The sequence below is a fragment of the Accipiter gentilis genome, chromosome 18, assembly GCF_929443795.1.
Source record: "Accipiter gentilis chromosome 18, bAccGen1.1, whole genome shotgun sequence".
NCBI lineage: Eukaryota > Metazoa > Chordata > Aves > Accipitriformes > Accipitridae > Astur > Astur gentilis.
The window spans coordinates 5,371,273-5,397,970 of NC_064897.1; the positions used below are offsets into that span (position 1 = coordinate 5,371,273).

Sequence of the window (26,698 nt, forward strand, 5' to 3'; positions counted from 1 at the left end):
CACCTCAGTTTCTGCCACTTGACGCCACGTCCTCTCGGCCCTTCACAGCAACCACAGAGAGGACTGCCCAAAAGCTTGTCTTCTCCTCCTGTCCAGACCAGGGCAGGGGGTGGTTTCATCTTCACTGTCCGGTCAGTTCTCGATTCATTTTCGGTGATGACGCAGAAGGGTGGCAGCTGGTACTAACTAAACGTGCTGCTGCTCTTTGAGGAGCAAGCTTGAAGCAACGGGCCCAAGCCACCAGGCAGGCAGGCCGAGCAACCACGTTTTGAGTGCACAACCCAAGGCCCAGAGGCAAAGGCTCCATCCAGGGGCCGGGGCTGCTCCGAGACCGGCACCAGCCGGCGAGTCCAGCGGCGTTGGGTTTCCGTGACGAGCCCGATAAGGAACAATAAGGCCCCGTCTCAGGACAACCCGCCGCTCCCTGGGTCGCCCCATCGACACCGGCGGGGCGGCCGTTACCTCGGCGGGTGCGGCCGTTACCTCGGCGGGTGCGGCCGTTACCTCAGCCCGGCGGCCGTTACCTCAGCCCGGCGGCAGTAGCGCGCCTCCCGCCCCCTGCGCGCGCCCTCAGCCGGGCACCCAATCAGCGGCCGCCGGCTTTCAGCGCGCGCGTGCGGGGGGGAGGGGGGGGGGAAGTGCCACGTGACTCGCGTGGTGCCGGAGGGAGCGGCGTGAAATCCACATCCGGGTGAGGCCGGGCTGGCGGGCGGGCGGTTTTTCCCGGAGCGGGCGGCCGGCCGGCCCTGAGGGGCGAAGCGCGCGTGCTGCCTGGGCGGGAGCGTGGCGGCGGCGGCGGCCGCCGGGTCCGTCTCTGACTGACCGGGGCGGGCTGAAGCGGAGGGGGGCAGCCGCCTTCCGTCCTCCTGTGTAGAGGCTGCCCACCCGAGCCGAGTTAAGCCTAGCGGGGGGTGGTGGGGGGCGAGGAAGGCAGGCGCTGTTTCCAGCTGGTTCGCCGCCCTCCCCTCAGCGGGGTTGCGGAGCCTGGAGCTGGGCTGGTACCGGCGGTTGGCGGAGCCTGGCTGGAGCGGTTGCCGCAGGTGATCGATTGTCTCTGCGAGGCCTGCCTTCATCTGCCCGACTGTTCCTCCGGTACTGCCCCCGGGGTCCAGGCCCTACCTGTGCCACAGCTGCGGCCCGCCAGTGTCGACAGCCGTGTGCTGAGGGGGCTGCTCTTAGTGACGAGACTTAAGGGTTGCTACGAAAGGGGATTTTAAAAGTAGCTTAGAGGAACAACAGGAGCCTTCCTTCCCTGCACCAGAAAATTGATATCCCTGTCAACAGGAAGGAGAACCTTGTGAGTAGTTCTCTAGCCCAGAGGTTTGGAAATCTTGGCTATCACTTCTCTGCTCCCCCGCTTCTGAGGCCAAACTGTGCCTGGCCAAATTTTCAAACACTGTCCAGAAGCTTAAGTTGTGGTGAAATATCTAGTTCGATTTTTTCAGAGGTGCCTGTGTGCCTCATGTCTGTTACTCTAAATGGAGTTAGATGTTGAAATATTTCTGAAAATCTGTCCAAATCTTAAAGCATCTAAAACATTTTCTGTAAATCTGATCTTTAAACGTTTTAGTTTTTGAGGCTTCTCATATGTATAATAGGGTTGACTATATCCTCTTGATACCTCAGCACCTGAGCTTAACCTTTTGCTCTGGGATGCTCCCTTGATGAACTCTCTCTGCAGCTTTGGTTCGTCTCAGGAGACAATAGTTTATCTTGTAAGCCATTTTCCTTTCCTACCTTAGCAGTTCTTTTTGCTGAACACCTACATATTGTGAATGCATTTCTTGTCCGTCTTACTGCAGCATTTTGGTGGAGCTTTGGGTAGTTTTTTGTCACAGTGCTTGAACACCTGTTTCTGTAGACTTGCTTAATTGTTTTTGTTCTTGGTGCTTTCTGGCTGTTTTACTTTCTCCTGCTCTTCAGATTTTGCTCTTCTGCATATGTTTCTTAAACTTACGACTTTATTCTGAGTGCCTCCATATCCATGGCTTGAATGTCTAAGTAACTGTTGGTGCTAATGTTCTAGTAATTCATTGGTTTTTCGTCTTGGATGTCAGTTTCTCAGTCACTGATACAGGAAGCAGCCTGATGACTGTTTTCAAACAGAGTTTGCAGGACAGGCAACGTCTATTAACAAGTGTAGTAGTGAACTCCATGTTGGTAGTAGTTGAAAGAAAAGAATCACAGCAGTGTTCAAACAGGTGATGCCTGGATGCTCAATGAATATTAGATAATCCCAGAGCCTATTTCAGAACCTCTTAAAGAGATTCTTGAATGTGGTGGAAATTTATTTTGTGCTATTTTGAAAGGAAGGCAATTAAATACAGGAGACTAGGAGAATAACTTCTGTGCTGTGTGTCTCAACATGTCTTCGTGAATAGCTTCACCAATAATGCCTTCTGCTGTTAGTCTGGGATATCACAGCTTCCGCATGCTGAGATGGTATTTTACTGTATCTCATCTGAGGAGGTAGGTGGATTTTGTACACACCAAATTGAGACAGTGGATATTAAAATAGAGTCTGTCACCTTTGGATGTGTTTTTAGCCAAATCTTTAGTCTGACCATTGCTATGATTAAGTTGAAGTCTTCCTTCCAGTTTAATTCTACCTAGAGATAGAAATGACTGAAAACTGAGTATACCTGATGACACATCTACATCTGTGATGTTCGTACATAAACTTCCACAAAGGTTTTGAGACATATTGATTAGCCAGTGCCTCACTAGAACTCTTAATGCAGTTTAAGTACTTTTCCATTTAATTACATTCCCCTTGATTATTTTCTGCATGTCTTCGAATGCCATGGACTGTTAGACTAGCTCTGTTGTGTTTCTTTCCAAGTGACACAACTACTGCCAGAGCTTAGTGAAGAATATATGTTGTCTAGACAATGTTAGCTGGTTATGTGGTGTCAGACTGACGTTCAGGGTGATGATAGCTACATAGATTTGTAGGTGCCAGAATACAATTATGTTATAATGCATTTTTCTGGTCCAGAGGCACAGTTGGATTGCAATCTTAAGGGCAATAACTGGCATTCTCCAAATGTTTACAGAACTGCTAAGACATCTAAGTATGGTGTGTATCTGAGCAGTTGGCTTGATTCCTCCTGACTTACTGAAAACCAACTTCCAGGAAAGCTTGCAACACCAAATGGAAAAAAGATTGTGGTATGATGGAAACAAGGTTTTTGTGAATCTTTAAATGTAAAGTTCAGAATACCTCTTGCCCGTGTTCATTTGAGTCCATTCACGTTCACAAGGTGGTTGTTTCAGTCTGCAATGGTCTGATATGCTTGTGTGTTTTGTAATCTTCTATTGTCCATTTGTGCAGTTTTTGACACTTAACTGCTCTTACAAGAAAGTACTTTCTGCTTATGTAAAACTAATTTGATCATAATAATGAAGGAAACAACTGTTGTTAAACCAATCTTGATACTTTTTCAGTGATGTTTTTTTCTATTGTATAGGGCTTTTTCCATGGCACATTAGAGGTCTCAGGCTGCAGACAGTCATACCTTTTAAGTCATGCAGACTAGATCTACCTTTAAGTGCTTGTAAGTGGTAGATTATCTAAAAAGTGTTGCAAGGTTAACATCTGTTACATTTCACTACTTTGTTACTTTGATACTTACAAGAATGCATCAGAAATTCAAGGTGGGGGTTGTTTTTCTGTTTTGGTTATCTTGTGCTTCTAAAGACTTAAGGTTTATGTGGAAATAACCCTTTCTCGTGTTAGTAAAAATAAATACCTTAAATTTTAAAGTTGGATTTAAGTTTTCTGGTAAGGTCTGTTGCAACCTTTACCTTCCTTTATCCCTTTGTGTCCCTTAAACAATGGTACCTGCTCTCCAGACCTGAGCCTCCAGAAGTGGTGCTATTTTTGCAGAAAGGAATTAAATGACTTATAATTTTCTTAATGTAGCATAACATAGTATCTAGACTTTCTTAACGTACAGTAGGATTTATATTGTTTCTTCCTGAAGAGTTTGGGATTGACCAATGTGAAGAATTTTGCTTTTCTGACATAGCAGGCTTTTTTCCTTTACATTGTTCAGCTGACAGTTTTATTTTTGGATTGTCCAAAATTAATTCTGGGGGTTCTGTCCACTCTTTTGGTGAAACCAAGGCTTAAAAATGTAATTTCCATTATAGGGTATGGTTGGAGAAGCAGAATTATGTAGCCATAAATTTCTTTTTAAGCAATCATAGAGGGCTTCTTGAATTAAAAGAAAGTGAATTAAATTTGTTACTTTACATGTACTTGCTTGTTAAAGTGGCGATGGATATTCCTAAAGAGATTTTTATGGATGGCATTTTTATAGAACTCTTCTGCAGTTTTTCAGCAGCTGAATGTGGCATCTGTCTGCCTTGGTTTGTGTATGTGAGGCTAATATTTCCTGTTGATCACATTGTTACAGGTACTGTCTAGTAAACATTTCAAGCCTTTGAAACAGAGCTAGAGGAATGGACAAAATATTTACAAAGGTGTTCTGGATCCTCAGAAATAAAAATGGTTCTCATGCCTGTATAACACCTATATAAGAAAAGCAGGTTTTGCTATTTGTCATTAAAGGGATCACAGTTCAGTTTTTGTATGTCTTTCAGAGACGAATCTGGAAATGGCTTTAGTTTAAGTTGCTGATTTCAGCCGATATAAAAACATGTCTTCTGTTATATTTGCACAAAGTTCCAAGTTTTAATTTTAAGAAAATCAAGCATGTCCAAACTATAGTGCAACTTAGTAAAAAAGATCTAATATCTCAGGCAGTTTATGGAACACTGGGCAATGTTTGTGTATGCTTATTGGTTGTGTTTCAGTTTTTGTATGCATTGAGGAATTGTACTCTGATTATGAAGTATTGCATTCTTAAGAGCTGTTGTGTGGCAACACAGCCATGCCAAAGCACTAGATTCTTTTGATCTGAATAGAAGCAGAAAAACATGCAATTTGCAATCACGTGTTTCAAGTGATGATAAATGTGTATGAAAATGTAATGAAAATTTCATACTTACCTCAATATGAATGTTATGAGCTGGAAAGCATCTCCTATGAGGAGCAGCTAAGGTCACTGGGTTTGTCTAGTTTGGGGAAAAGGAGGCTGAGGGGCGACGTCATGGCTCTCTACAGCTTCCTGAGGAGGGAATGCGCAGAGGGAGGTGCTGAGCTCTTCTCCCTGGGATCCAGTGAGAGGGTGTGTGGGAATGGTTCAAAGCTGCGCCGGGGAGGTTTAGACTGCATGTTAGGAAGCATTTCTTTACCAAGAGGGTGGTCAGACACTGGAACAGGCTTCCTAGAGAGGTGATCGATGCCCCAAGCCTGTCAGTGTTTGAGGCATTTGGACAATGCCCTTAACAACGGGCTTTAACTTTGGGTCAGCCCTGAAGTGATCAGGCAGTTGGACCAGATGATTGTTGTAGGTCCTTTCCAACTGAAATATTCCATTCTGTGAACACTCTGGGGAAGAGATGGAGCTCTGGGTGAATAGATGTGAGCTGAAAGGGATGACAAACATTTGCTCTAAGCTATGGACTTTTCAAGAAAATAACTGCTGTAGATATACTTGCTGTTGCACATGTTCTTTTGGGTACACTGAATGGAGGTGGGAGAAATTTGTAAGAATGTGAGCAGATTTATAGATGCTTCATCTGTTGTTATGTACCCAGAATAGGTACCTGCTTTCTGTGAAAATCTTGTCATTAATCCTTGCTGAGGTTGGGGTCCATGTTTCCCTGGTACAGTTTGGGGCTTTTTGTTATGTACAGGGTGTCTCTCCGTCAGGAACTACCCCCTGAGCCTGGCTGCAGAGGATTACTGTTACAATCTGTAAAGGCTACTTTTAAAGTCCTGGAAATTGCTTAGGGATTGCCCGGCACCTTCGTTGGGCAAAGTATATTCTTAAAGATTATGGTGTGTAGGTGCCTCCTACAAATGAAGAATTGGGCTTCTGAATTTTCTGTCCATATATTTACATGAGACATATCTTCTGTAATGCTGAAGAAAGCTTAAAGCTTTTGAAATTTCAGTGGATAAGTGGGATTTCTTCTGGCTTTAGGTCAGCATCTAAAGGGAATGGTAACCTCAAGGCAACATAATTCTGCAGTTTATATAGGCTATATGGTAAAGCATTAGGAAAAATGAAAAGGAGGCAAAATGTATTTAATTTTGTTTCCCCACACAAATTCATTGAGATGCATTGACTCCATTTTAGAAACGGGTTGTGGAGTCCCACAGTTAGTCGTTGTTCCTTGAGAGTCTGGTGGATTTCAGTTTGTTATTGTAGAATTGTCACTGTTTCCAGTATGCTTTGCTAATGTTTTTATGTATCAATAATGTTACTAATAATGAATTAATGAAATGTAAAACCAAAAAAATTAAACATTTTATTAGTTTTTATTAAAGTGCTTATTTATTTTCTTAACTAAATGTAAAAATATTTTAAAAATGTTTTGCCAATTGTTAAACTCATTAAAACTTAGAGGACCACTCATGTTAGAAAGGGGCAGGATATGGACTGTAATTTGCATTTAACAGCCTATGGAGATACAAGAAAGCATTAGTAGGATCATGTCATCATTGTGCTCATGCAGATCCTGTTCTGAAAAATAATTTAGGGACTCAAGTCTTTCTAAGAGGCTTTGTTTTCTAAGTTGATTTTTTTGTATTTCTGATGCTAATTCAGTTTTTATAATATGGTTGTGATGAAAATGTTCTCAATATTTAAAACCCAATAAAGGTTACTGCAAAAGGTCTAAATATCTATCAAATGGATTTTTTTTTAATGGAATAGGATAAATAATTTTATATTGGAATTTTGTAAATGTATATATTCATAAGGTGAGAACAGATTATAATATGATTTTATAATTAGATTTCCAGATTGGGTTCTATCTGGTATTGAGACAGGTCTTTATCTTCTTGTAGGTGTATCTTTTGCCTTGTTTGGTACAGCAGCCCTTGTCTGGAATGCTTGGATTTTAGAAAGACTGTTTTTACCTGAGGTCTCTGAATGTCAGTTTTCATTCCTTTTCCACGTTAGATTTGTGATTACTCTACGAGTAGTAGTAAGAAAATGGAAAGTATTTGATCTGTGATGTGGTAGGAGCTTGTGGCCAATGACAGTCCTGTTTAAAAAAAAAAAAAAAAAAAAATTTTCTGTGTGATAGGAAAAGCTTTCTGCATTTCACTTCTAGAGGAGTTACAGACTGACTTTAGAGAGAAGTGTTTGCTAAGACATGGAAAAAAAAAAGGGCAAAACAGACTACATGCATTCTCACTGGTTAGCACAAACCAGTGATTTTTATTTGGTGTCCATCTGAAGTTTTCTAGAAGTGTTGCAGCTTGTATGTTTTGTTTTGGTGGTGTCTTTTTGTTTGTTTGTTGGTTTTTTTTTTACCAAAAATGTTTATAATGACCTTCTTAATGCATGAGGGTAGGGCTTATCGGAATGTCTTGGGGACATAGTGATGGGGGTCCAGAATCTATCACCTCAAAATCAGTGGTCCAAATTCAGTCCAGCTTGTTAGCAGACAAATTATTTTGTTTAAAATGAGCTGCGAAGTTGACCATGTCATACACACCTATGATTTCCATTTGAGTTAAGATTTAACTGCTGTAAGTCAGTAGCTGTAAGATAATTTTAAAATTTTAGGACTGGCTGTTCATCATTCATTATCTTAGGGTGGTTTTTGTTTGGTTTTTGGTGGTTTTTTTTTTGGGGGGGGGGGGGGGGGATTATTTAGTCACTTCCTTATGGCCAAGATGTCAGAGTTTGATACAGGTTTAGTTGGGCAGAAGTGATATAGCAGCTGGGACTAAGACTTTGTATTTTTAATGTCTTTTTGTGTGTATTTGTTGTGAAGAACTCCAGGCACACCTGATGTAGGACTTAGAATTTAAAAACAACTGAAACTGCTAACAAAGAAAAGGAAGTTGATGGTGGTTTTTTCTGATTGTTTTTTTTTTTTTTTTTTTTTTTTTTTGTAAGATAAAGATCCTGTGTCCTCAAACACCTTAAGTTAAGAGGTAAGGGAAGAAATACATTGCATAGTCTGATCAGAGAAAACTATGAGGACAATTGGTGACCCTTTGAAATGTGTTTTATGCCTTACTACTCTAAGCGGCAGCAGACTTCAGTTTGAGTTAATGGTGCCTACTCACTTAACCCAACTGTGAAAAGTGAATATAATCCCCTACTCCATTTAAATGCAGAGCGAAACAGGTTGCTTAACCTAGCTCTGAAAGTAGCTTAACATTTTAAAAAAAACCAAACAAATGAAACCCCTTCATCTGAGAAGCAGAAACTAACAACCCATTGCAGCAACTCAAAACCAATTTGAACTCAGTATACAATATGATGAAGGGATTCTCTGTAACAATGTGTTACAAGCCTTAAAATTAGAATTTCATAAGCAATTTTTTATGTCCTTCCCTGGGGATTATATTCAAGTGAAATAATTCAAGATAAAACCAGTCTTTGTTTCACTGGTACATTGTTTAGATTTCTGTTTTCTACTGGGGTGTAAAGTTAGGGGGAAAGGAGCTGTCAGAAAACTAGCCTAATGTTCTGCATATGGTTTTGGCTATGATGGGTAAAACCTAGGGATCTAACTTCACTGACTGATAATAGACCTGTTAGGACGATAAAACAAAAATGCATATGGTAGAAATAGGTAACTATTGACTTAAGCTGGGGCAGAGAGGGATGACATAAAAAAAAAAAAAAAAAATTCTGAGTGGTTCACCTAACCTATTTGTTTACAAATTATATTTTTCTACAGCAATTTCCTGATGGTTTGTGCAAGGGACTGTCAGTGTCTTTAGTTAATGTGTGTCTGTGCTAAGCCAGGCAGCAGATTCTTGTGTCATGAGGCTGCAGTTAAGCCCGGGCAGTGGACATTGGTCAACAGGTAGTATCACTGCTGCAGTTACAAATTTTCTCATGACCTTCTCCAAGAAGTTTGTCCACAGAACAAACTTATTTTCCATTTTTAGTTCTGTGTATTCAGGCTGAATATGTGGGTATTATTTTTCTGACTGCTGTCCCCTGCAATAGGGGAAGAGACTAAAAGATTGCTGATTTAATATGCTTCTGATTGTGAGGGTATCTGCAATGTATGGGCTGTGAAGAACAGTATAACTAATTTAAGTTACCATGTATCATGCTTTACCATCTACTTCCTGCAGGTGTTTGTGTCTGATCACAGTCCATTGAAAGGCCATGCCTTGCTACAAGAAGTGTAGCTCCTATTTAAAAGACACTGTTATTGAGTGGTATATAAAGATTTTTGGGTGTTGAAGAGATAAGTCCTGACTACATTTGCTGGAAGACATCCCTTGGTACAATAGTTGGTGAAATTTATATTCGGAGTACCATCTAGATCAGAGAAGTAAGTGAATCTGGATGTTAAGTAAGTGTTATTTGTGGGAATTAATGTGTGTGAGGGGGTAGGTAATAACAGTAATAGATTACACTTATTAATTGAGCTAGGCAGCAGGTAAAATTTGAAGATTCAAAATGCAAAACTTCCAAAGGTTTGGAAATGTTGTAGATAGTTGAGAGACCAAACTAATTTGAACTTCAAATAGGGGACATGAAAATAGCACTTATTCATTCATTGCTAGTCAGTTCTTTTCTCTTCCAGGCCAGCAAAAAGTTAGCTTTTCATGCAAATAGCACTGGCTGTGCTTTTCTGTTAATAGTTCTGAAAAACCTTTGAGACAGTTTGCACCTAGAGGTTATTTAGTGGCTATGACAACGAGTCCTTAGCTCAGTTTGCAGTGGTAATGGCAAACTTAGTCAGATTGAGGTACAAAACTGCTAAACCAAAACTGAAGTGCTTTGAGTATTCATATAGAAGTCAATATAAGCAATATTCTTTTGAAGTAGTCTTGGTGTCTATGCAAATATGTATAGTGCCCTTGACAAGTAAAGACTAATGCTAAATTCACTCTTAAGCCACTCCTTCTTTCCATTAGACATCCTATAGGATGATTTAATTTCAAATGTTTCAGGGTATGAAAACATTTTGTTGCTTAAAGTGCTTTCTGTACGTGCTTTAGATTCTGAAGTTCCGTTAGCTTGTAAATAATTAAATATACAAAATAACTGCTAAATATGCTGAATAATGTACTAAATAATTTTAAGTTCATTCCATGTCTCCTTCAGGTTTTTGAATAAGGTGGATGTAGGTAAAAGCTGTCCGATGTTCTGTGTACTGTTGCCAAAACTTGGTCTTGTAGTTCTTTACAGTTGAATTTTTCCTTATTAAATACTTTGCCAGAACACACTGCTAGACTTGATTTCATTTATCTTGAGGTGGGCTTGAGAGAAAGGTTGGAATTGTATTACTTTGAATTTGTTTTAGTATCATTTTATATTAAATACCTACGTTTTCACTTTAATATCTTTTATTCATTGCAGAACACAGGACAGTGATTTTTATCTTTCTTTTAATTTCTGAGGAAAAGAGAGCTACAGTCAACTTCTTTACACTAGGCTTACTCTTTTTTCAGAACTTCAACAACACTTTCCTCTGTTACAGTTCTTGAGTTTACTGTGTGTGTATAGAGAGAAATAAACTGGAAATCCTGTCTCTGAGGATTGGAATTTAGTGTAGTTTTAGATGGAAAACAAAATATTTTAGCATACACTTGCCAGTTAAGCTTTTAAAAGGACTTTCCATGGGGTGCAACTTCTGAAATAATGCAGAGTTTCTAAAGAGGTTTCCATGTGAGATATATATATATGCCACAGTCTACTTGCTTTTAGTTTATAAGCTGCTGGAGTGAAAATCAGTATCTTGGACTGATCAACTGTAGATTGTAGAAAAGTTGTACTTAGTTTGAAATGATGGTTTTCAGTGAAGTCTTGTGGCCTGTGATATGTTCTGCTGGTGGGTTCTCAAGTTTTTCTCATGTTTTTCTGTGTTACATGGGAAACTTTAAACATTTTGGTTTATTCCGTCCCCCCCGCCCCCCCGACAAGTTCTTGCACACTTGATTAGCACTAATGTATAGTAACATTGTAAAATGACTGGAAAGAGTCTCAGAAACTGAATTTAAACCCACTTTTGTTTAAAAGTTACAGTCCACTTAAAAATTATTCATACAGAAATTTAATATTACTGTATGATGAATGATAAAATAATGAGATATTGATACTCCAGGATCAGACTGATTTTATTATTAGAACATAAAAAATAGTTTCTGCTTTAGGATTTTTGTGAATACTTTTTTTCTAGTTAATGAGTGCTTAAAAAGTGTGTGATACAGCTGTAACTATTGATACTGAAGGTACCTGAGATTTGGTGGAGTTATCCTTATAAATACATGGATGAGCTGCCTTTAATGTTTATGAAGAGGCCTGACTTGCCCTTTGTTGAGGTTGAAAGAGCAATATTGGTTTGAGAACCATATTCTCTTTAAAAGGAGAAGAGACAAGAATTAATGAGCTTGAAAATCTCAAAAATAGAGGCAAATTGTATTCATTGCTGGAAACTATTAAATTTAAATTGACTGTGTGCCCTGAAGACTTTGGTATACATAGATTCCTTTTGTTTTACTATTTGCAAATAAGTGTGTTCTCTCTTCCCCCCCCCCCCCCCCCCCCCCCCCGCCATGTTGCCCCAGTGGTACGTGCAAAGGCGAACAAAGTTATGAGCTGGGTTTTTTGGTTTTTTTTTTGTTTTTTTTTTCTTTAAATTATAGCAAGCAGAAACTTATGTAATATAAGTCCTTAATATTTTCAATGCATACTTTTCAAAGTAAACCACCTCTGTCATGCATTTGAAAGGGGCCAAGGTAATACTGTTAGAAAATGAACTTACCAGTAAAAGGTTTCAAAATGCTTTTTTACAAGGGTAAAGATACTGACCTGATGGATTGTCTTAATGTATTCCAGAGTGTGTTTAAGAAGGATTTAGGAAGTTAACTTATCCAGTTATTGTGATGTGGACTGTGTTAAAGATGTGTTTTGGTAAAATGGATGCATATCAAAGTTGAGTAAAGAATACTGAGTAGTGAGAGTGCTCAAAAATAGTTATTAAAAAAAATTAAGTCACTTTTCATTTGCTGCTGGTCTACATAGTATATGTAAAACACACACTCAGAAATTAAGTGATTACCTTTCTAACATACCTGAATCTTTTTTCTTAAAAAAATAAAAATGTTAACAAAGTTGTTGCAAAAACATAACACATTTTTATTTCAAATGGTTGTTTTCAGGTAGCAGCTATGCTTACATTTTTCAAATTTCCTCATAGCATAAAATACACTGTGATCTGATTCCAGTGTCTAGTTTAGAAGTCTAGATAAGAAATAAGAGTTTTTTATTTAAGAAAAATGAAAATGTATTTAATTGTATGTCAACATTGGATCCCATGGAAAAATGCACACATCTGTATTTAACCTGGTTAAACTATAAATGACTGTAGAACATCTGGAGTTAGTGAAGGTGATGAAGGATAGAGCACTGGCAGTATCTTTGTTACAGCAGGGGCTACTGTATAGTTCTTGCTTATTAATCCAATCCTGGTTTCTCCATTAGGTTTGAATTATAGAACCATGTGCTAAATAAAAAAGTGAGGGAAGGGTGAAAGAAGACCAACAGTTTGCAGAGTTGAATTTAGTTGTAGTCCTCTGGTACACTGCACCTCCCATTCAGTACCCTGGTGACAGACAGCCAGGCTGTATTCTGAGCTGCTCTCAATAAATGCACTAGGCTTGAATTTCTTAAAATTGTTTTGGCATTTGGGATTAAAAAAATAATTGTCTTTGTTCTTATTTAGTGAAATGTTTTATGATAATAATCCATATAAATTGTGTACTCAGCAATAGTGGTTTGATTATAGAAGTAGCCTAATGTACTACTTATTATGAATGAAGGAAAATAGTTGTGATTTTTCTGTTAATGCTTTTTTTACAATCTGACATTTATAAAAAGACTGGATTAGCTGAAGTTATCCATTCACATGAATTTTTTCTTAAAGTCTCTACAGAAAATTAGCAATTACCTGAAACTTTTAATTGTTAAATGTATTGGTTTTTTTATTATTATTGAGTGTTAGTATAGGGTATTAATGGTTCTTGTTCAAATATTCAAGCTTTTTCTTGCTGACTTTAGTCAAGCAAAACTTGTCTTCATTGGGAATTTTGCTGACTAAAGACTATGTAATTGCCCAGTAATTAATGTAGTTAAAAGATATCACTCTACACATAGTTTACTCTTTGGAACCTGAATGTTCTGCCTGTTTACTCAGTGTTGCCAGAAGGGATCACTTCTGCATAGTAATTTTTGGATAAATTTCAGTGGTTCTCTTTAAAAAGTGCTGGTTTAAAAGCTATTAAGCTCTGTGAATATATAAGGTCCATGTTAACTTAAATAATTCCATGAATTCTCAAGTATATTATATACAAGTTCACTATATACATATATAAATAAATAAATGCCCACTGTAGTTTGTTATTATTTTGTCTTGTATATGTATTCAACATGCATGGTAGCTTTATACTTTAGGATGAATATCTCTTAGGCATGCATTTATTTCCAATTTAACAAAGGTCTTGGAGGATATACACAATTGTGATTTAAAATAAATTACATGAGAGAAAGAACAATTAGTTTCCGTTCGACTGGAAAGATGTGGAGCATTTTGAATTAGGCACACTGTCATGGATGAGTGCTTGTCAGCATATATTGCCCATAGTTCATGAACTTTGTGCATTAAATTTATTCTGCATTTTAGCTGTGAGGCAATGTATGTTTTTATGAATTATCTGGGGGTTTTGTGTGTGTGTGCTAATGTAATGTGGTGATGGATATCCTTACTCCTCTAATACCACGTTGCCATCAATGCCATCATTGCTGCAAAGAGAAGTACTGTAGAAGGCAGAGGCATTTTGAAGGTGATCAATGTCTGTGTAGTGACACAACAGATTATGTTGGTTTTGCTATTTCTGGAAGGATCTGCTTGCTAAGCCTTGTTATACGATGATATTTTAACTGCTAAGGGAATTGAGGAGGAGTTGTACAGATCTTGGAAAAGAAAATTGTTGGGTTTGTGCTTGTAGGGCATGCCTGGCATGCTCCCTGCCTAGCTTTGTAGGCTAGCTAAGGAGACAAAATTGGATTATAGGATGGGTAGAGAATCTGGCTGGTATCATGTTGTCTGTTTGGGTGTGGGAGGAGTTTAATTCCTCTTGAATGAGAAATAATTTTTGCTTAATTAACTGATGAGTAATATTCTTGATATCAATGCCCTCATCCCATACTTGGTACTTAAATTACTTAAACATTCTGGTAACTTGCTGGATACGGGACCTCTTAGAAATGTCTTCCTCTTTCTGAAATGTGTATGGTAGTGCCTATCCATCTTTGTCAAAAGCTTTGGGGCTAGAGAAGAAGAGTATACTAGAAATGCATAGTAGGTATAAAGAATCAACTTGTAGGAAGAAATTATTTTAAAGCATTGTGTTCTGACTGAAAAGGAAAGGACTTAAGTGTTGAGCCCTAATCCCATCTTCGTTCTAGCCTGATCTATGATCTCTGCTCCCAGCTTCTTCATCATACTACAAAGGCATCAAAGACAATCAACCTTTTCCATGAGTAGTGAATGTATGTTCTCTGTTGCAATCAAGAAAAATATTATTATGATAGTATCCTTTTGGTCAAGGGTCATGTGATGAAAGTGTTGTGTTACATGCTTAGGAGTAGACCAAAATGAAGAAGAAAAAAGGAAAGATAATGTACATAGATGTTCTGGCAGCAATGTTTTCTGTTGGAAAGCAAATCAGCGTTTTTGTTTTACTTGTTTAAGGGTTGGGAGTTGTACAATGTGAAATCTTTCCAGTTTGCTTCATAAGAGTCATATGAAAATGAATTTAAAATCACATCTTGGGTTGCTTCTCCATGAATTGAACCTTTTCTTTAGGAGAGTATGAAAAATCAAATTCATCTGCTTCATTTGAGAACAAAAGGTCATCAAGTCTTTCCAACTATTTGTAAAGGGAGAAAAAGGTGCAGTGATGATGCATTCTTCTTTCTGTGTGGGAGGGAATGCCTGGTCTTTTCTGCTTCTAACAGTACCTCCAGAACTTGCAAAACAAGGGATTAAAAACTTTTTTAAATGACCAGTCATGTTTTATTTCATAGAACCTGAATTTCCAGTAGGTGGTTGGTGTGGAAGGAAGGGGGAAGAATGTTGTTACAGTTATTTAAGGTGTTCTGTTTCAAGACTAGCAACTGAGACAGGTAAAATCACGAAGACTTGGAAATCTGAGACATAATTCTTATTCTTTTTCATAATATCATCTCATGTCACAGAAATATGTTAATATATTTTTCTTGCCTCAGATTAGTACTGTGTCCCCATGAGAAAGAAGTACTGTACTTCCCAAGTTTGGAGGAAGCTGAGGGAAGGAGTTTTATTAATTGGAAAAGTGAGTCTTCCTGTCCATTAGGAGACATACAGTAATAATAAAGCAATGCTATTTATTTTTATTTAGTATAGTTGGTATCGCATCCTGTTGTGCATAATAGAGTTACACATAATAGAGTGCTAGTGTTTGGGTTTTTTTATGTATCCATGGTCACCTGTCAGCTTTTCTAACATAAAGATAGAATAATATTATGTAAACTGACATTTTGTAGTGTTTGCAAACTGTCTATATACAATTAAAGGAAAACAATATCCTTTTCATACTGTTTAACTCTAAGGTTTACTGAGTATCCTTTATATTTGGACCTTTCCTATTTTATTTTTAATTAAGAGAAAAAGCCTCATTTTAACTACATATCAAGGTGATCTACTGAATTTTTAAGCTTTTTTTTTTTACATGAAAGATTCATTTTCTGGTGGAAGTAGTGTTGGTTTTTAGAATCAGTGATTCACTCAGCACTAAGTTTGCATCATAGTGCATCATGCTAGAAATCTAGTATTACCCTGTTTCTTGTGTTTTTTAAAATGGTTTTTTTCTATAAAATATATATTCCTTCTCAATATGTAAGGACTTGAGCACTCCTCTCTTAGCATTAATGACATTTATTTGTACAAGTTACCACACATCCATATGAGCATGTATTCAGAGACTTATGTTTTTGTTTGACATGTTGTTATATTAAATTGTGTTGCTATGATGCTCTAACTGTTACTAAGATTGTGTCAAATCTTTTATTTTTGGATATCTAATTATGTAACAAAGTTCCCTTGAGGTAGAACTTGGTGGTTTTTACTCTTGGAAAGCTTCTCCCTTCATCATACAGACACCTCTTTCTAAGTTCTAGAAAACACATTAGTGTGACTTGGGAGTAAAAAGAATTGATTGCATTTAGGAACACTGGATATTAACAGAAAAGAACAGAGAAGCAGAAATATTTCAGATGTTAGTCTGAGTTCTTGAAGCTTAATAATGTTTTAAGTGGAAATGCATTTGAAATACCTATGATCCTTCTATTTTACTTTTAACCCCTGTTTCTTAAGTTTATCAAACATGCACTATAAAAAAAAAGACAACTATTTATCCTAGTATTCCCACACCCTTAACAGTGGATGTTTCTATACCATTAATTTCTTTGCTTCTAAGTAAAAAGTTTGTGTTACATGAATAAGCACTTTACAAAAACTAAGCATATAGTTGGAATGCCCAGTTGCATGAACTGTCTGGAACTGATATCTAGCTCTTCTTTTGCGAGAGAAGCAGTAAATAGCAAAGCGCTGTTATCTTGCAAGGCCAAGAGGAAGATACAGACTGAGACTACTAAAACTGGCTCAAAAAGCCATTCTGTCATTATGAAACATTAGGTTTTCTGAAAAAAAGAATTGCTATTTGTAGATGGCTCACCATATTCACAGTCAAATCATGCAATTTAATGACTTTTAGGGAGGGTTTTGAACAAATTAATGAATTAACTAAGTTTTCTATTACTTCCACAGAAGAAACATCCCCATGCAATTTTTCTTCCTTGTTAAGATTTTTTTTCTTAATGCTAAGTTTACCTTAGTCTTCTTTAAGAAACATCTCTGAGTACAGAGATTTATGTAAGACATTTTTTCTTTGAACTCATGATGAAAATATTAGGGTTTTGCTACTTTTGTCCCTCCTACAACAGTGAAGATTTCTAGAGGTACTCTTTCTCTTTCGTGCTTCTCTCTTGAAGTTGGTTCATTTGTCATTAGCAAACCCAATCCTAAAATGATCCTGGACAGATATTGGTAGTTATTAGTACAGTTCAACTGAAGAACAATCTCAAAGATGGATTCACTTTTTTACAGCCTCTGCTTCTGTGATTCTGGATATTTTTTTTTTTTTTAACTATACTATTCTGGATAAAACTGAAAGCAATGAATCATAGACCATGCATGGAAGGGACAGACATCTGGAGGTTTTCTAGTCCAAACCTCTGCTTAAAGCAGGTCTGGTTAGAGCAGGTGTTTCAGAGCCCTGTCCAGTTGAGTTCTGAATATCTTCAGGGATGAAGAATCCGCAATGGCTGTGGGCAGCCTGTTCCAATATCTGGTCAGAATTTTCATCATTCTGACTTTTGTCCTATGGATCTTGTCCTAATCCCCATGCAACTCTGAGAACAGCCTGGCTCTGTCTTTTAGAGGATTGTGTCCAATTTTATGGTCTCTAGTATAATAAGAATACTTTAAAAATGAGAGTTAGTATTTAGCCTACTGTGGTCACTTTTGCTCAGGTATTTGCAGGGCCATTGGTTTCTGTCTATGTGACCTAGTTAGTGGATAACAAGTCACACTTCCCTTTTTTTTTTTTTTTTTTTTTTTTTTTTTTTTTGTAGAGTACAAACTAATTTCCAGGGCTTCTGATTATTATTATTCTGAATAAGGGTTACAGAGATTGTTGATCTGGACTTGGATGTTGATTAATTATAGATATATTGTATTGCCTAGCTGTGCATAACAGAAATGTTAATTCCAGTTTAATTCAAGCTACTTTTGGAGGGTTTTTTTTGGGGGTGGATGGGGAGAAGGCTTGGTGAGGGGAGAGGTTTTTCTTCCAGAAAGCACAATATGTTTGAATTGTATCAGCTTTGTCAGACTTCTCAGAGCAGTTTATGTACATTTTGTAAAAGTGGCTTTTGAAGTAAAAAGATATTTGTGATAGAGAAAGTTTATAGAGGGTTATTAGAGAAATTTAAAAATGAGTTAGTTAACTGTGCGATTCTTTATTTTTATAGTGAAACAAAAACTAGTCTTTCCATGTTCTGTCCAGAAGAAACCAGTTATGTGAAGACTGAAGACCTTGGAAGGATTTTCTATAAAATCTTGAGTTACTGAAGTTGAAGTTGTTAGAATTAAGTCTTGAGAAAGTGTCTATAGATTTTGGAGACAAAGAAATAAGCTGAATAATAAGGCGATATGATACTTCTGCGGGAGTTGATAAGGTTTTTTTATTTGAACTCATCTTTGAATATATAGAATGAAAAAGTTGGTATTTTCTAACTGGAAAATTCTTAAAGTTGGGAGAAGCTGACAAGGAATTATGGGCAAAAATGTAAAAAAAGATCCTCAGTCAAGAACTACATGTTACTATAATTACTCATGTTAGTAGGTAACCCTCTGGAATTAAATCCACATTTGTCTTGTTAGAGATTAGTTTTTTGCTTTTGTCTGTCTGTGTCCCCCCCCTCCCCCCGTCCATGAATAGATGTCAGTGACCAAGACATTTGGAAGCCAAAGTATACAGAGCTTATCTCTCTTTAGCCTTTTAATTGAAAATACGTGCTAAAAGTACCTCTATGATACTTGCAAAGTCTTTTCTTCTGAATGATGCTATCCTCTGAGTACTTATGGTTATGCATGGAATCCCTATGCGGTCCTTTGGTTGTGGTCTGGTATAGAGAAAAAAATGGTACATGCATGTGGTAGATCTCTACCTCAGGAAATACTCTGAAGTCAACCTTGGCAGTTATTTCTGAATCACAAGCAGAACAGTATTTTAGATGTTGGCCTAAGGTTTGCGCCATTTTATTGATCTAGGAGAAGGCACTTCACTCCCAATTTATATTCATTCTTTCCTATACATAAATGCAATTTTACATATGTGTTTTACATATATGTAGAGTTCAGAACAATGAGTGAAAGTCATGAAGTTTGTATCTAATATTGCACCTTTTTTTCCCCACTAGTACTTTATTTTGCTCACAGTCTATATCCTTTTGTTTTTTGTCACTCACAGAATAGTATTCTAAATTACTTGAGTGCACCATACCTTTTACAACTACATTTCTTAACAGCTTTTCAGAGATTGGAATTCACAGAACATAGGTTTGGTAGCTTTCTGATGTTAGTTTCTTCTAGGATATGTCTGAAGAATTGCCTGTTCTTGAATGCATTTTTCACACAAGGCTGTGGTGGTTTTTCCTCTCCTGTGTCTTAGGTGAATTTGAAAACCAGTACCTGCCTTCTCTGTAGGAGCTATCAGAGCCCCTTTTCTTCTTGTGGGTAAAAATGGAACTCTCACTTTCTTTTTTTTGTGAAGCTGTATTTGACCTAGGGAAGTGAAATGGACCTGGTGTTTGCACTTTATTGCTTTTTCCTGCTTTAAGCACTGTTTAAAAAGCCCAAAGTGTATGCTGAAGAAGAGAACCCACAAGCTCTAAACCACAAATTTTTGTGGAACTGATTTTGCAGATTATCTTACTACCTATTTTTGTGGAGTTTCAGAGATTTTTTTTTTTTTTTTTTTTGCTCATATTAGCTCAGTATCTTTTAGATGAGAATGAATTTTAAAGAATACTTTTATTCCAATTTCTTTAATAAGGATTATGTCCAACTAAAGAAGAGGTTTTGTTTTGTTTGTGATTTCATGCAGTTGAAAATTTTGCCACCCTTATGATGCTTATAAAAGGTATATTTATTGGTGTTTAAACATATGCTGTGGTTCATTGTTCTTCTAAATTTTTTTTTTTTAAAATAAAGGTGGAAGTGAAAACTCTTGCAGATTGCATAAGTTGTTCTTGTTACGTGAAACTGATACAAATGCTACAGTTTTGCTGCTACTGTTTTGTTACATATGGTACTGTTATATGTAAGTAGTGTTATTTCAAAATTATTCGTGAAGCTAGGCATGAAATTTCATATTATAGGATATAGAATCTTAAATGCTTCGTACAGGATCTGGATCTTTTGGGCCATGGGGTGTCTCCTGAGAAAAGGAATAAGAGGTAAAAAAAAAAATTGTCATTGGTTGGGTTTTTTTTGGGGGGAGGGGACAGGTGGGGAGTGGTGGTGTTTTGTTTTGGTTTGGTTTTAGTTCTTAAATTCACTGTAGGAATTGATAGGAAAGTTTTAGCTATTGACTTTTATTTTATATACTCATATTTTGTGTAAATCAATCCTTGACGTTTATTGTCACACTCCTTAATGTGCTGTTCTCATCTCTAAGCATTGAAACTTTCTGGAGACTCTTCAGAATAAATGGATAAATTAATAGATGACCAGTGTGAATGGGAAGAGAAAATATCTGGGTATCTGCTCTAGTGTTTGCTGTCACCTTCTTAGACTGGAGTACTTGCAGATATTCTAAACTTGACTGTATGTGGCATTAAACTGCCTAATATAGTGTCTAAGGTGGCCTTGCTTTCAGGTGGGGTTGCATCAGGTGTCCTCCTGAGATGCTTCCCAAACTAAATTTGTTCTGTGATTCCTTGAATATATTCAATTGTATTGCTTTACTTGGGCTGTGGAAAAGAATTGCTTACAAAGGGCCAGACTTGCATTTTTCTTTAGAAGTCACATAGATTCAGTTGAATCGATTGTAATATAAGCAACTGCCACTGTAAAATAGGTGACGTTTAGCATCTACTTGCCTTTTTTTTTTTTTATTAAAAAGGTATTTTATTTACTAAGTGTTTATTAGTCAGTATTGGGATTGAAATGAACCAGCTTCACTTCCCAGAAGATTGCTGTGATGTTCTGTGTTGTCATCTTTTTTCATTTTCCCTGTAACCTTGAAGTCTCTTCCTTTAACGTGTGATTGGGCTTGCTTCTGTTGTGTGTTCAAATACAGGTGCTAACTGCCATACTATTGTGCCTTTTATTATGGGGCTGATACGCATACTGCTTCATGGTAGGGCTTTCCTACAGGCCCGTTATGACTAAATACACACTGTAACATGATGGAGAACATAGGCATTTTGGTGATGCCTGATTTTCACTGTCTTGTGATAGGGGTAGGGCATACAGCCCTTGAACAACTTTGTATGGGGTGGTATTTTCTGTTTGATTGAAAGAGAAAAGGGCAGTTGTTTCAGTGAAGCAGCAAAATACTTTTGTTTCAGTCTCAGCCTTGCATCTTAGATATTACAGGTTCTCAGTCCCCTCATCTAAGCACCTTCTTTAACAACTGGCATGGACAGACATGTTTGTATACCTACAGGGTTTTAGATGTTCTGCTTCAAGAAAATAAAATATTGTAGGCTTTCTTTTTCTAATGTAGCATGAAAAAAAGTTTGCATCTCTTAATATAGAGAGATGTGGATGCTATATGCGTTTGGCAACAGTTAATTGGTTCAAACAATATTAAACGATACTTTCCAAAGTAGTTAATTTTCTCCTATTAAAATTTTGAAGCTGTGTTTGCCTTGTATTGTGGTTAAAAATGAGTTAGAAAAACTCCCCAAACAACCCAAACCAAAAATTGAGAATCATATACCCTCCTTTCTAAAAGTAGAAAACTTAATTGAATTTCCAAATTTATTTGTGCATTTCATTCTCTGAAAAGATAGAAAGCTTGTATTTCTATTTTTTCTTAAAATGTCTTCCTAATGTTTACCTTTGGTTCTATAGGTCTTATAGATATCTTATTAAAAAATTATAGCTTATCCAAGATTCATTAATGAGCACTCAAAGCAGCATATTTCTTAATAGTCCAAGAATTTTGAGTATCTCTGAGGAAATAATTAGCCTAATTTCTTCTTATATAACTAACTTATTGTAATTTTGGCACAAGCTCTTAATTTCTTATGGAAGTCTTGTGTTAATTTTTTACTTCCAGGATTTTATTTTTTTTTAAATTATGTTTATTGTAATTACTAAGGCAGTCTAGTTTTCCAAATTGTAAGGCAGTCCTAAATTTCCCTCTGGTCTCATGTCCTCATGGTCTTGTGATATTAGCCCCTGCTCAATTGTATACTTTCCTTGTTAGATACAGATGATAAATACTGAAAATGTAATGCAGAATTTGGGAGCTGTTAAGAACTTTCCTGTTAAAACCAATACAGAATACTCTTTTTCTGTAACAAGACTGTGAACTTTATTCATTAAATAACAAACCACTAAGTGAATGTTAACCACATGAATCATGCTATCTTTGTAGGAAATTTTTCCATTCAATTTTACTGTATAGTCAGCTGCTTTAATAAGGAAAAGAAAAAAAAAAAAAAGGCTGCAGAGGCTTTTCATCGCAAACAAGATATTGCTATGAGGCAAATGACAGAATTGAAAGTTACAAAAATAAAATACTAAAAGGATTGAACTTTCCATTGATTTGAAGGATTGAGAATTACTGCATCGTGTTGTTTCATTCTTTTTGAAGAAAAAAATGAAAGTTGCCTACATTTCAGTACCTTGTTACAGCTACCATTTTTAGAAATTCATACCTGACAGATATGCTAGAAGAATTTAGCCTTACTCCTAGGAAGGGATAGACTTCCTCAAACTAAAAAAAATAAAAAATAAAAAAAAATCTGCCAGTGGCTATTGTTTCATTTTTGTTTTGACAGTGGTCTTTGGTAATTTTTATGTTGTTTTTCATGCAACTGAATTCCTGGCCATAGTAAATAAAAAGTATTCCTCTGTTTATGGTCTAAGTGGTAGTAAACAGGTTACTTTTAGTGCTGAGATCCCAAGTAGGAGTGAAGTGAGAATTTTCCTTTTTAGAAAATTTTACAGATGCTCTAAATTTATTTTAATTTACATTATGCTGTACATTCATATTCTGGTCTTTCTTGGGCTATATATTCTTTGGGATATTTGTATTCTGTAATCAAAAATTTCTAATTAATGACTTAGTAGCTACTCTAAGTTGTTAAGATGCCACATGCTTTTATTGCAGCTATAATTGGTATAGATCAGGAGAAAAATTTGTATCAGCTGGGTAAAAAGAAGAAAGTTAGTTCCTGTTTTAAAATTGCTAAGAGGTGCTTGGAGTTTTAGCAGAAGAGCCATGAGGAAAAGTGCATGTCAGCTGGTTAGAACTTAGTGATACAGAACTTTATCATCTGTTCTGCTCTCTATCACAAAGGTATTGCTGTATATATGCTTTCTAAATGACTACTTTTTATTCTATTTTATTGGTTTTTGTTGTTTTTTTTTACTCTCATACTTATTTTGGATAGGCTTTTTGGAGCCTGCAGTTTCGGCCAAAGATTTATTCTTCAAATAATGCGGTCTATGTTATGTCCGGTGAAGAAACAGCTAATAAGCCTGTCCTAGATTGAACACATTGAATGAGTCATTTAGTAAGCATAAACATGCAAGTAAAACCGATACGTTGTCATAGGTAGGGGTTAACCACTGGCAGTGTTTGCCAGAAATACAAATGCAGCAGCCCCACCCTCAGCCAGCTCCACACATACTGTTCTGACAAAACAAACAGCAATATGCTCTGTCAGTTGTTCCTTTAAAATGTACAAAATTCTGCAAGTTAGCTACTTACTCAAAATTACAGGCCAGGTAATATATTGTCCAGTTGAATATAACTGACAAAATTAGTTGTCTTTATTACTGAGGCAAATTTATGTTTGATTCATCAAGTAAGATAGATCAGGACTTGATTAATTTGAATTCTTACTAACCAGAGGTAGACTTGTAAGTGAATAAAGAATCCTCCTTAATTCACTGTTTGATCTCTCTACCACTTTTGCCTTTTGGATATAAAGAATAATGGGATTTCTGGTGGGATTACAACAGTCCTTCTCCACCTAACAGTTGGAATGGGAAAAGGGGCTTTTTTCCCAGCTTACATTTTTCTGTCTTATTCCTTGTGAATGGCTCCTGATCTTCCTATATATAAAAACATGATTTTGGTATGTCTGTCAGGTAAGTGCAATTCACAAAGTTCTCATGATCTATATTAAGCTGATGGTCTGGCTTTGGTGACTGCATTTTGTGTAGGACAGCTTGCAAGCATCTCAGATATGCACAGCTGTCTGTGTTTGAAGATATTCATCATGCACTGTTATCAGTTGTAGATAAGGAAGTCTTGAACAACCTGATCTGAATGCTCTGCTTTGAGCAGGAGCTTGGATTGTATGACCTGCTGGTCTAAGTTATTGTATGATTTAATGAATATAAATTTGTTGATAAAATACTGAAAACGCAGTGGCTTACATATTCATGATCCATGAAAAGTTTCCTTCTTTTCACAGGACTGTGACTGGAGAGGTTCTTAAGCCTTTTAGGACATGACTGTCTTGAGAACTGTAATGTTTTGGAAATGGCCTGGGCTGGATGACCTACTGTGTCTTTTCCAACCATAATTTCTATGAATCTGTAATTTTGAGGTTGACTTCTTGTTGCCCAATTTTACAGTTACTTAATTCCAGTATCAGGCATATTTTAAGCGACCACATTTAGTCATGGTAAGACTGTGTGGGTTGTTTTGTTTTTTTGTGTTATTTTTTAAATCCTTCTGCAGATTGTCAGCACTTAATGTATTCTTTCCTATTCTGGTGCCACAAATAATGTTCCTAGTCTGTGAGGAAAGAAAAGTCTGATTACCCGTTTTGGAATAGATGATGGATTAAAAAATGCTGCTCCCAAAATTGTTGCAGCTCTATGTGAGGTGTTAGGCTAGTTCTGCTGTTTGGTTATACCAGAAATGCATTTCCATCACCAGAATAAGGGGTGGAATTGAGAAATTGTGTATTTGGTCATATTTTCAGCATTGTTATCAATAAGCTTATAATGAATTATTCAAACATTTTTTAGAGCTAAATGCACGTGTACTTTTGAGGGCTATGAAAGACTCCTAATTAAAAATAGACTTGATTAATTTTTATTTTTTTAAACAGTTCTTAAAACATTGGTGTGGCTCTGTTGCCTTCTCCTTGTAGAAAGCACCCTTTTCTTTTTATGCAAGAAGAAACATCTTTTTGGAAAGACATCTCCTATTAAGAGCTTTTGCACTAACACTTTTTGAAAAGTACACCTCAGCCTTTGAGTTTTTGAAGTGCACTATGTCAGCATCCCTCAGGACTTAATCCATACTTTCTATCCTAATTTGCTTCCTGCTTACTTGTGATACATGCCAAGTTTGCCAGTCTCATTCTGATGTTTGCTGTAGGCAAAATAAAAAAAACCAACAACCACAAAGCATGTAAACAAATCAGGATTTCTTTTTGATGGACTAAAGACTTAGTTTTGTCTTTTAAAACAGAGGTGTGTGTACATGTGTGAATATATATTATACATAGACAAATAGCAAACAGTCCTTCCTAGCTGGTTGAGAATCACTTAGCCTAGAATTCCTGTGGGATCTCTGATGAACTGGAAATTGGAGGATTAGCAGTTAGGTGTGAAAACACTATTGATACTACCGAGACTTGCTTGGAGTCTGTTTCTCTTTTATTCCATTTAAATGATGTGTGGAATAACTCGTACATTAATCATGCTGTTACAGCCATGGAATGTCTGTGTTAAAATTTGTAAAGTAAGGTAATCTTAGGTCAAAATAGTCTTGTGATTATTACCAGACTTATGAGAACTGTGTATGAAATGTAATAACAAAGGTGATGGATTCAACAATAGGTTGTTTTCCATTTTTTTGTTCTGCCCTACATCCTTATTCTCTATCAAAAGTTACTTCTCTTTTGTGTATACATAGGTTCTTATAAACTTTCTTGTAGGGGTTTATGTTGCATTCCTGGAAATCCTAGCTAGTATTTAACACACATTTTGCCTGCAGAGGCTTCTGTCCTTTACTGCCTTATGTCAGTGCTGCATTTGATGGTAAATGAAAGTAGTTAATCACTTCATAGAACATTATTTTTCATATTTTATAGATATTTGTTTGCCTTTTTTAACTTTAAAAAAAAGCCTCTCCATTTTAGCGTGCCTTTCCAAAATTGCTCTAACTCCTGTTGCACTCCTTTGAACTTGTTCTGGTTTGTCTTTTTAGAACACACTGCTGGATATGGAATGTACTTTCTCCAGTTGAGACATAACCAGTTCTGAGATGAGGAGAATAATGTCTCTTGCTCTTCAGGGAGAAAATCTGCTGTGGTCTTTTGAAGTAATGACTGTGGTCCTTTGAAATAACTGAGCAGAGCCTGTAGGACATGTTGATGTGGTACATAGTGTATAGATAAAATAGCTCTTTGCTTCTCTAAAGCCTCTCTTTCTCCAACTGACTGCTCTGTTCGCTACTTGAATGCTGCATTTTGCAGTACCTAGATGAATCACCAGTCTCTTTTGGATGGCGTTTAATAGTAGGTAGCGTGAATACGTTGACATTCTCAGTTGTTTGCGCATTGCTGTGTGCTTCATCAGTGGTGTTCTACCTATACAACTTCCATTGCTATCGTTTGTGTTTGAATGTGTTGGTTTTTTTGTCTTATATATTAAACTCTGAATGTTAATGGAATGCATGAATATTTTACAGGTTAAGGTTAACATTGATGGGAAAAATATCCAACTACCTTCTTTCTCTCTCAAAAAATAGAACGGCACAAAA

At 36.8% G+C, this 26,698-nt stretch overlaps 1 protein-coding gene across 7 annotated transcripts in view; it reads left to right on the top strand.

Moving 5' to 3' along the window:
* The first annotated feature begins 640 nt into the window (after nt 1-640).
* Nucleotides 641-26,698, top strand: part of CCDC91 (coiled-coil domain containing 91) — a 155,093-nt gene continuing 129,035 nt past the window's right edge. For 3 of the 7 annotated variants that reach the window (XM_049821939.1, XM_049821945.1, XM_049821944.1), the window contains exon 1: nt 795-1,297. The gene's annotated coding sequence lies outside the window, so the exon portion shown is untranslated. Of the gene's footprint in view, nt 692-794; nt 1,298-9,340; nt 9,391-24,549; nt 24,606-26,698 lie in introns of those variants that run through there. The other 4 variants (XM_049821940.1, XM_049821941.1, XM_049821942.1 and 1 more) reach the window with 4 other exon arrangements.